This window comes from Chelonoidis abingdonii, chromosome 26, assembly GCF_003597395.2.
Source record: "Chelonoidis abingdonii isolate Lonesome George chromosome 26, CheloAbing_2.0, whole genome shotgun sequence".
Taxonomy (NCBI): domain Eukaryota; kingdom Metazoa; phylum Chordata; order Testudines; family Testudinidae; genus Chelonoidis; species Chelonoidis abingdonii.
This window is the reverse complement of record NC_133794.1, coordinates 3,691,960-3,702,126: the sequence shown is the minus strand read 5'-3', so window position 1 is coordinate 3,702,126 and position 10,167 is coordinate 3,691,960. Positions and strand designations below refer to the sequence as shown.

The 10,167-nt window shown below is 53.3% G+C and overlaps 1 protein-coding gene across 1 annotated transcript in view; it reads left to right on the top strand.

Annotated features, from left to right (window-relative positions):
• Positions 1 to 9,419: 9,419 nt before the first annotated feature.
• NFIX (nuclear factor I X) overlaps positions 9,420 to 10,167 on the top strand; it is a 180,208-nt gene continuing 179,460 nt past the window's right edge. Inside the window, exon 1 of the mRNA XM_075061162.1 lies at positions 9,420 to 9,437. The gene's annotated coding sequence lies outside the window, so the exon portion shown is untranslated. The remainder of the gene's footprint in view (positions 9,438 to 10,167) is intronic.

Genomic DNA, 10,167 nt, shown 5'->3' with positions numbered 1-10,167 from the left:
AACCCAGGAGTCCAGGCACCTCCTGCGCTGCTTCAACCACTAGACCCCACTTCCCTTCCAGAGACAGGACTAGAACCCAAGAGTTCTGCACCTGCTCCAGCGGCTGGGAGGTTCTCCTTAGTGTGCCCCCCAGCAGGATGTCTGCAGGCAGCCTAGGCACAAGGTGGCTGGGGAGAGGGGGGTGGTGCAGGCAGCCTGGGGCAGGAATGGAGAAGCCAATACTTGCCTTCGAATGAAGCCTAAATAATGAATGGTGCCCGGGCTGCTCCCACCAGAGCCTTCTTGTTCCATCCTGTCCCAGTGATATCACTTAGCACTAGGGTGCTCCAAGCCACATGCTCCAGGGCCAAACAGGACACAGGGGGTAAGGCTGTGGGGCACCGGCAGAGCTGTGAGCCCAAGTGTGGGCTAGCAGGGGGCTGCGGGTCGGGACTGAGGAACATCAGCAGAGGTGTGGGGGGGATGGGCACCACTGGAGGGCTGGGGCTCAGGATTCGCACACACACCCAGGTTTGGTAACTCAGCTGCTCCAGCCTGGCTGATGTCTCTGAAACTGCGACTGCTGCCCATTCACAGGCAGCAACGAGACTATGGCAGAGATTCTGCTGTCTGCCCTGGCAAGGCTGGTTTCTATTGTGAGGTGTCTTACTCTAGCACCTAGACATCCCAGTGGAGGAGCAGACACTGAGGGGCGCTCAGTTTAAATAGACAAAGGATGGGTGGGGAAATTGAGGCATGGAGCAGGGATGGGACGTGCCTAAGGTCACACGACAGCTCAATGACAGAGCTGGGAACAGAACCCAGGAGTCCTGATACCCAGGCCAATTGTCTGCCCACTAGACCATGCTGCTCTGTGACCAGGCGAGCTCTGGTCAAACATCTGGGCACAGAGGGGCCAACTGCAGGGCTGAGCGGGCATTTCAGACATCCAGTTTTAGCACTTGGGGGAGGGAGGACCAAGCTCTGGGCTTGAGACTGGCCATCGAGGTTGCCATTGGTCCTGCTTGTCTGAGAGCTGGAGCATCCCAGCTGGCCCCAGGGTTAACGGCGAAAGTTCGCAGCTGACACACACATTGTATGAGGGATAAATAAGAGCACAGGTCAGTGATGCAGCGGGGTCTGCAGGCAAACAAGGCCTTTCAATACGGCCAAGTATAAGTGTATCTGTCTAGGCACAAATCTGATGCAAACCAGAGATACTTAAACGGGGGCATCTCGAGTAGGAGCAGGGAGGTGCTGTTACCTCTGGATCTGGCACTGGTGTGGCTGCTGCTGGGATCCTGTGTTCGGTTCGAGTGCCCACAATGCAAGAAGGATGTTGCTTAATTGGAGAGGGGGCGGAGAAGAGCCATGAGAATGATTAGAGATTAGAAATGCCCGATAGTGAGAGACTCAAGGAGCTCAATCGATTTAGTGTAAAAAAGAGAAAGCTAAGGGGTGACTTGATCCCAGCCTATGTGTGTCTTCATAAGGAACAAATGTTTAACAAGGGGCTCGCCAGTCTAGCAGAGAGGTCCCACACAATCCAACAGCTGGGAACTGAAGCAGACAAATTCAGTCTGGAAATGCGGCGTAAACTTTTACCACTGAGTAATTAACCACTGGAACTATTTGCCGAGGGTTGTGGTGGATTCGCCAGCACTGGTGATTTTTAAATCGAGACGAGATGTGTTTCTAAAAGCTCTGCTCTAGGAATTATTTTAGGGCCGTTCTCTGGCCTGTGTTAGCCAGGAGGACAGACTAGAGAGTCACAACAGTCCCTTCTGGACAGGTGGGCACCCACTGTAAGTCAAGCAAGCGGAACGTGCTGCCTTGCTGAGCGTAGAGGGGTACCCCCAAGCCGACCCAGCTCACAGCCTGAGCAGACACTAACTGAACTGTTCTGTCGGACCTAAAGCGATCCCACAGAATGGAAGACACTGAGAAAAGGGGGAATATTAAAGATGGTGGGGTTCCCCCTAAATCCAGGGGCTGGTGGGGAGATCACACAGTGTCACAGACCCCTTAGCCCATTCCCCCGAGACCGCAAACCCAGAGGCCCTGGGGGAGGAAGTGAAGAGGAAATGAAATGTTCCTGGCCTAGGATTCCAGGTGCTGAGGGATTAGGTAGGGGGCACCAAGGTTTGGGGGTCTGTGCCATATGGTTAAGGGGCCCAGATTTTGGCTGGCCCCATGTCCTATTCCCTGCCCCCTGAGCTAGCCAGGCCTCGGCCCTGGGGGCAGATTGGAACTGGCGCCTCTAGAGGGGAAAGGCCCCATCTCCCATTCCCTGCCCCCTGATCCAGCCAGCCCCTGGCCCTGGGGCCAGATTGGAACTGGTGCCCCTGAGAGGGGAAAGGCCCCGTTTCCCATTCCCTGTCCTCTGATCCAGCCAGCCCCTGGCCCTGGGGGAAGATTAGAACTGGTGCCTCTAGAGGGGAAAGGCCCCGTCTCCCATTCCCTGCCCCCTGATCCAGCCAGCCCCTGGCCCTGGGGGAAGATTAGAACTGGTGCCTCTAGAGGGGAAAGGCCCCGTCTCCCATTCCCTGCCCCCTGATCCAGCCAGCCCCTGGCCCTGGGGGCAGATTGGAACTGATGCCCCCAGAGGGGAAAGGCCCCATTTCCCATTCCCTGTCCTCTGATCCAGCCAGGCCCCGGCGGCAGATTGGAACTGGCGCCTCTAGAAGGGAAAGGCCCTGTGTCCTATTCCCTGACTCTGAGCCAGCCAGCCCCCGGCTCTGGGGCAGATTGGAACTGGTGCCCCTGAGAGGGGAAAGGCCCCATTTCCCATTCCCTGCCCTCTGATCCAGCCAGCCCCCGGCCCTGGGGGCAGATTGGAACTGGTACTCCCAGAGGGGAAAAGCCCCATCTCCCATTCCCTGACTCTGAGCTGGCCAGCCCTCAAGACTCGCATTGTTTCTTTTACTGCATGTTGGGGCCCAGATTCGCATAGTGCAGCCATGAAGGGCCTGGTGTTCCCCACATGCTGTGCTGACAGTGGGTTCGGTCTCGGGCTCTGGGAGAGGTCTGGGGGCTAGCTGTTCAAGCAGGGAGTGGGTGTGTTAGGTCAGGTAAGCAGGGCCGGCTCCAGGGGTTTTGCCACCCCAAGCAGCCAAAAATAAAGCTGCGATCGCGATCTGCAGCAATTCAGCGGGAGGTCCTTCGCTCCGAGCGGGAGTGAGGGACCCTCCGCCAAATTGCCGCCGAATAGCTGGACCTGCCGCTCCTCTCCGGAGTGGCTGCCCCAAGCACCTGTTTGCTAAGCTGGTGCCTGGAGCCAGCCCTGCAGGTGAGAACAGGCCCTGTCATCTGAATCGGGCGGACAGCCAGGCTGGCTGGTGGGTCTGGTGCTGCGGATTCTTCCTCAAGGCTGATGCCAGCGAACGCCTGTTTGCCCTGGCTGCGGTAACTCCTCTGTTCTCCTCATGTTACCCTGCCTGCCTTCCAGGCAGCTTAACCAGCCTTGTTCCATGGCTCCCCTAGGTACCACCCTCGTCCCCAATTCACCCAGGGGTGAGCTGAGGGCGGATGGGGAGAGACTGCCCCCAGGGAAGGACCCAGGATTCCTGCCCAGCTCTGAGCTCGTCGCAGAAGCCTGTCTAAGCAGCGAGTGTTCCTGGTCCCCAGCCCTATGGCGAAGACACTGTCCACCCACACATTTTCCCTGCCCTCAAGACTGGTCCTTTGTTAAGGGAGCCAGGGCCTGTGCAGGGCAAAGGTTAAAGGGCGCCCTGGCCCATCGGTGCCAGCAGCTGAGCCCTGGGCCAAGCAGACCCATTACCCACCCCAGAGAGTGAGGCACAGGGGCTGGGCCAACCGCGGATCTCACTGCTAGCCCTGGAAGGGGAAGTCCCAGGCACCCAGAACCAAGGGCACTTGACCAATCTGCTGCTGTAACCCCTAGCCCCTACTTCCTTCCCAGAGCTCAGAATAGAACCCAGGAGTCCTGGCTCGCAGCCCCCCTTCACTCTAACCCATAGCCCCCACTTCCCTCCCAGAGCTCAGAATAGAACCCAGGAGTCCTGGCTCACAGCCCCTTTCACTCTAACCCCTAGCCCCCACTGCCCTCTAAGAGCTCAGAATAGAACCCAGGAGTCCTGGCTCACAGCCCCCCTTCACTGTAACCACCACTCCCCTCCCCTCCCCGAGCTCAGAATAGAACCCAGGAGTCCTGGCTCGCAGCCCCCCTTCACTCTAACCCCTAGCCCCCACTGAGCTGGGGTGGAACCCAGGAGTCCTGGCTCACAACCCCCCCTGCTCTAACCACTAGCCCCCACTCCCGTCCCAGAGCTCAGAATAGAACCCAGGTGTCCTGGCTCGCAGCCCCCCTTCATTCTAACCACTAGCCCCCACTCCCCTCCCCGAGCTCAGAATAGAATGCAGGAGTCCTGGCTCGCAGCCCCCCTTCACTCTAACCCCTAGCCCCCACTGCCCTCCCTGAGCTGGGGTGGAACCCAGGAGTCCTGGCTCACAGCCCCCCTGCTCTAACAACGAGTCTCCACTCCGCTCCGCTCCCAGAGCTCAGAATAGAACCCAGGTGTCCTGGCTCGCAGCCCCCCTTCACTCTAACCAGTAGACCCCACTCCCCTCCCTGAGCTGGGGTAGAACCCAGGTGTCCTGGCTGTCTTTCCCTGAGCACGGTACCTCTCATCTCTGCATTGACCTAAGCTCTGGGTCCTAGCACATTGAGGTCGTTGGGAATCATGCCTAAAGCTGTGGCATAGGCCTGGATGACACTGCCCAGAGTGCCCCTTGTGGGTGGGGGGCAGGCACACTGGTGGGTGTAACAGTACATGCTATAGCCCCCCCCACAGCCCCAGGGAACTGTACCCACTGGTCTCCTCTCGCCTGGTATCCAGCTCAGTTCTCCACCCTTCTGGCGCTGGCAGGTGGGGCAGGGTCCCTCCAGCCCCTCTTGGGAGTGGGGGTTGAAAAGCAGGCCTCTTTGGGGAGGCCTGGAGCATGGCACAGCCCCATCTCCTGCCCTCCTCCCACTACCAGGGCCGGGAAGCATGTGCCACACTGCACTGGGGGTGAGGATGCCAAGGGAAGTTCTTTGGTTGGGGAAGGAGCTAAGAGAGAGGGGGAGGGGAGCAGGCCCAAGGCATGTGCCAGGCACTGGTGCTGAGTGGGGCAGTGGGGGGTGTGTGTCTCTGCACTGCCCAGAGAGAGCGAGCGGAGAGAGAGAGACATCAGGTGGCTCTTGGCACTGCCCACTCAGCATGCTGCTGCCCTGGCTAAGGCGCTCAGCTCTGCACTAGGCAGAGAGGAGACAGCAGGGACTAGTAGTTAGAGCAGGATACTGGGAGGCAGGACTGCTGGTTCTTGTACTGGCTAGTGGGGTCGAGTGCTTAGAGCCGGGTGGGGGGAGGAGCTGGGTGTCAGAACCCTGGGCAAGTTTATTTTGTGTCTCAGTGCCTCAGTTTCCCCTTGATGAAGGAGAGAGCGTGACACCTGCTCACCTTTGCAGAGTGATTTCTGACGTTGCCATGTTGACAAAAGTGAAATATGGTGATCAAGGTATTGCTGTCATTTACCATATACCTTGGGGGGAGAATGTCTGGGGGGAGAATGTATGGACACCTCTGAAGAAATCTGCTCTAGGGAGAGAGGTTGGTCCTAGGATCCGAGAGAGACCAGGCGGGCGAGGGAACCTTTTACTGCCCCAGCTTCTGGTGAGGAAAGAAACAAGCTTCCCAGCTACACAGAACTCGTCTTCAGATCTTATGTGATAGAGGCAGATATCTCCGTCTGTGCGGATCTGCTTTAGAAATGGAACATTGTATAAACTCAGAGGGAAAGAAGATATTGATTTGTGACATTAACTAGACAGAAAACCTTGCCTGATACATACTAGGATGCAGATTTCTGTACACGCACAGGGCTATTTCTCAGGTAACTTTTTCTAATCCGGTCAAAATAATCAACATATTCTTTCCCTTTGAGTTTTTAAAGGATTCACCGGATAGTTTTATGCGGTTTTGGCCTGTTTTACGCGTCCAGACCTCCCAAAACGCCCTTCTGTCTTAGCTCATAGATCTACAATCCGGTATAGTGTTCCTCCTCATTGTCTAACACATCAGATTCATTTGCTGCTTCTTATTTCGATTTTTTTTTCATGTAAAATGCTACAGACATGTTGGCAAGCTGGGAATAAAAATTCCTCCGAGGAGAGAATGTAAACACTTCGATCCCCTTAGAGAAAATATACCCGTTTTGTCAGCCAGAAACATATAGGTTCAAATGGAGCAGTGTAAGCGCAAACCCCTCTTTGATCATTGTAAAATCCAATTGTTCTCTTCCAGAGAAAAATCGAAGCTAGTTTCCTCTTCTTTTCTCTGACATGTTTACGATGCAAACTGCAATTTTTGTTTTGAGAAATTGTCTGTCAAAATATTATCCAAATCCACTACTCAAAATCCAATCCAATTTGTAGCTTGATGCAGAAATGTTTCCAAATAAATAGAGCGATTGCCATCCAAATCTCTCCTTTTGTTTAGTTTGTTGATCATAGATTTGTTTTTAAAAAATCGCACCCTATAGGGGAAAAATGCAATTTCGTTTCTAAAATCAACCAAAATGTCAAGATCTAATTCAGGTCATGAAATATAATACCTGCATTATTAATAAATCTCCTTCAAAAGTAACATGCAACTTTCGCTCCTTCTTTAGGGCTGAAAGACATTTTTTCTAGATGCACAGAGAAATCTCTGAATTAGCAAATGAAGAAAATTAATCTGTCTCTCTCTCCCTCTCCCAGTTATTTAGAAACAAGTTGATTTTAGTGGTGCGAAAAAAAAACCCAGGAAAGTTTTAAGTGTGAAAAGATCTACCAAAGCTTTCCTGGGCAGGAAACAAAATGCAATGAGTTGTATTTGAATGGCTGAAATTCGTTAGCTTCTCGGGTTCAAACTTGTTAGGAGGATCAATTTATAGTTTTCCATCTATTAAACCAATCTGATTTCTTTCTGTTGAGGCATTTTCAGTAAAAACTGAAGATCCATCACGTACATAACACGCGTCAGTTTCAGGTCTTTTTAGTTTGTAATCTTTAGAAAAACAACTAGAGCCTACCCCGCGGAATGAAGTTGATTGTATATTGGTTTGTGCTGATATTAAAGGAATCAATCTGCGAGGACTAGGGGCAGCTTTTCCCCATCTCAGGGGTTTATTATGCTGCTGACTTTTGTTTATTGGGTTTGATTGCAAACACTAACAAACTCTTCTTAGTTATATACCACGTTTAAGATTAAAACCACAGCGTTCCAGGATTGCAGTGCTGGTTCGAGCTGGATTTGCGATCTGCGCTTCCGCAGCTGTTAATTTTCGAAGTTTTCCAACGCCCGCAATTGTGCGGGTCAAACACTTTTTAGCTAAAGGGGAGTGAAACTTCCATGTGAATTTAGTGCAACTCGAACAGCTCGAGCATCGGAGCTCCGAGGTACAGACATCTCCGCGGCGTTTAGATTCACCGCAGGCAGACGGGGATCGCCACGAATTGCGAGCAGTTTCATCTTTAAAAATCAGAATTCCGTAGGAAGATGTAGAGGTTGGAAGCGACAGACCCCGCAGAGATCCCGAGCTAGGAAGGCGTTTCCCTGACGCAAGCTTCCAAAATAGCTCGCTCTGTCCCGTCCAGGGAGTAACCTCTTTCGATACTCTCGCTTTAGCTTTGCGCCTATTCAGAAAAAAACAGGCAAACCGATTTTCAGACCAAAGGAGTGCGAGGTTTGGAGGGACAGTTTTCAGGTTTTTTAATTCTTCTTTTCGCGCCCCTTCAAAGCTGCCCAAGCCCCAAAACTGTGGAAAGAGGCTAAACCCATTTCTAGTCATTTCATTTACCCCCCTCAAAAATAGGGAACATCGACTTTGTGGAGGGGGGGAGTTTGGAGGGGGTAGACACGTGAACAATATATTGTCAAATTTTGCAAAAGTGTTTTTCTCATCAGAAAACTCTGCAAAAAGAACTACTTTGTATTCTTCCAACCCATCAAAGAAACATACAGATCTGCAGGCATGCATGAGGCAAGCCTGCATCGCGTGTGATTATGTGCAAAGCAAATCAGCTTATGCCTAAATGCTTATGCAGCGCTGCTTTGCAAATTTCAGCTCAAGACTGTTTCCTATCAACAATAGAATCTGCTTCCTTTATCTGGGAGCTGTTTAAAAATATTTTGGGAGCAGCAAAGCAGAGCCTTATTTGCAATAATTAGTATTATTAAGGCTGACACCAAACTACTACCAAGCTGCCTACTTAACTTGGGAAAGTTAGAATGTCAAGATGGATTAGGATCTTCATGGCAATTTAATTAGAAACTCAAACAAATTGGGGAAAATGCAAACAGCCATTTGTAAACTGCTTCTGAGGATAAACACAGGATGTATCAGAACAAGGGAAAGGTTTGTTTTAAATAAAGGTTATTATCCCGCTGGGTGACATGTAATAAAATGCCTTTAAACAGCAGATTCAACCTGTTATTATATAGTGGAGCAATTCTTCCCCTCTGACTGCTGCAGGCCCCAATCACGGGAAAGACCCGCCTGGGTATTTGCAACATTGCGTTGGCCCAAAGAACGCACTTTGAGGTTGCAGTAAATGAAGGTGAAATCTGCATGGTCGCTGCATGTTTCAGTGCATCAGCCGCTCTCCTGGGGCGACCAGGGCACTTTGGCAGTTAGCCCGAAGTTGGGGACATCTCGGAACTTGAGACAACTTCCCAGGGGAGAGGTTTTACCAAAAGGTTAAATTACCCCCCCACACACACACACACACCGAGTGGTTTTTAAAAAAACCCACCGCTTCCCAGAACTGTTTCCTCGTGTGTTTTTTTTAAAGCGTTCCTTGCAAAGTGAATTGTTTCAAATCAAGTCTTTTCACCCTTTGGACATAATGCGCCCACTCTTTGCCCCTCCCCCCCAATATGTCTAGCTGCGGGGGTTCTTGTACAAGGCGGGCTCCCACCCAAATGCAGCCGAGGTATTTGCTTTTGCTTACTGAAAACTCAGCTCTGAGTAGAGCCGAATTTTCCCAGCCTCCTTCCCAAATAAGCTACAAGTCTCTTCTCCCATTTTGGATGGGCGCCGTATTTGGTAGCTCTGTGAGCAAGTCCGATTTTGTATCCTGGGGGGAGTTTTTATAGCAGGTTGCCCCCCCCCCCCCCGAAGAGCTTTGGTAAGTACCCTGTCATTGGCAGAGAGAACCCTTACAAACAAGCCAGCCCTGGATAGATACATGCACGTCAGCATGTAGCCTGACAGGTATTCAGAGACGGGATAAACTCGGCTGCTGCTTAATCGATAACCCGATGTCCCCTTTCCCTCTTGTTGCAAAAGAGAAAACAACAACTCGAACCGTGCCCCCGCCCCCGCCCCCGCCCCGGTGACTCAGTAGCGAGCCGCTGAACTAACGAATGCTGCTCCCGTGCGGCGCGGCAGGTGACCAGCCGGGCTAGAGACAGGTAAAGGGCCTTGCTCCCCACCTGTTGGAGCAGACAAGCCCCTGGCCGCTGGCTAGCTCCGGAGAGTCCGGCCAGACCGCTGGTGTCTCGGGAAAACTCGCCCGCGTGGATGTGGGTGGCGGGGGGGGGGCTGCAGCTCTGCGCGCCTGGCCGGGTCTAGGAACCAGGGCTGTTGGGGGGGCGGGGGTCTCAGGACTTCGCTTCTTTGCCCAGGGGGCTCGGGCCAGCTAGCTCAGCTGGTTGCGTGGGTAGCTGGTGGCCAGGTTTTCAGGCGGGGAAAGACTGGAGCGAGTGTCGGATCTGCTGGGCGGCAGGGAGCGAAGCCGAGTTCAAAACGCTGCTGGGCTGGAAGGGGGGAAACGCGCCGGGCGGCGGTTCACACCTGGGTTCCCCTCCTGGGGGGAGGGTAGTAAGAAATCAGCCGCCCCCGTCCAGCGGGGGGTGACTCTCTCTAGACACGTTGGAAAGATTTGTCTCTGACCTCCCCCCCCCCGGCGCAAGAGATAAAATGACCCCACTCCCGCTTTCTAATGGAAAGAAAGACAATAATTGTATTAACCCGGCGCTCAGGGCCCGATCCTGCCCCCCCATTGCAATAGTGCGGGATCGGGCCTGGCTGGGGACGGGGGGCACAGTATGCCCCCCCCGGCCCCTTTTCCTTCTCTCTCCTCTGCTGCCTGCCCCCTCGCGCTCCCTCTCCCCCACCTCTCCTGGGGCTAACCCCCCCCCC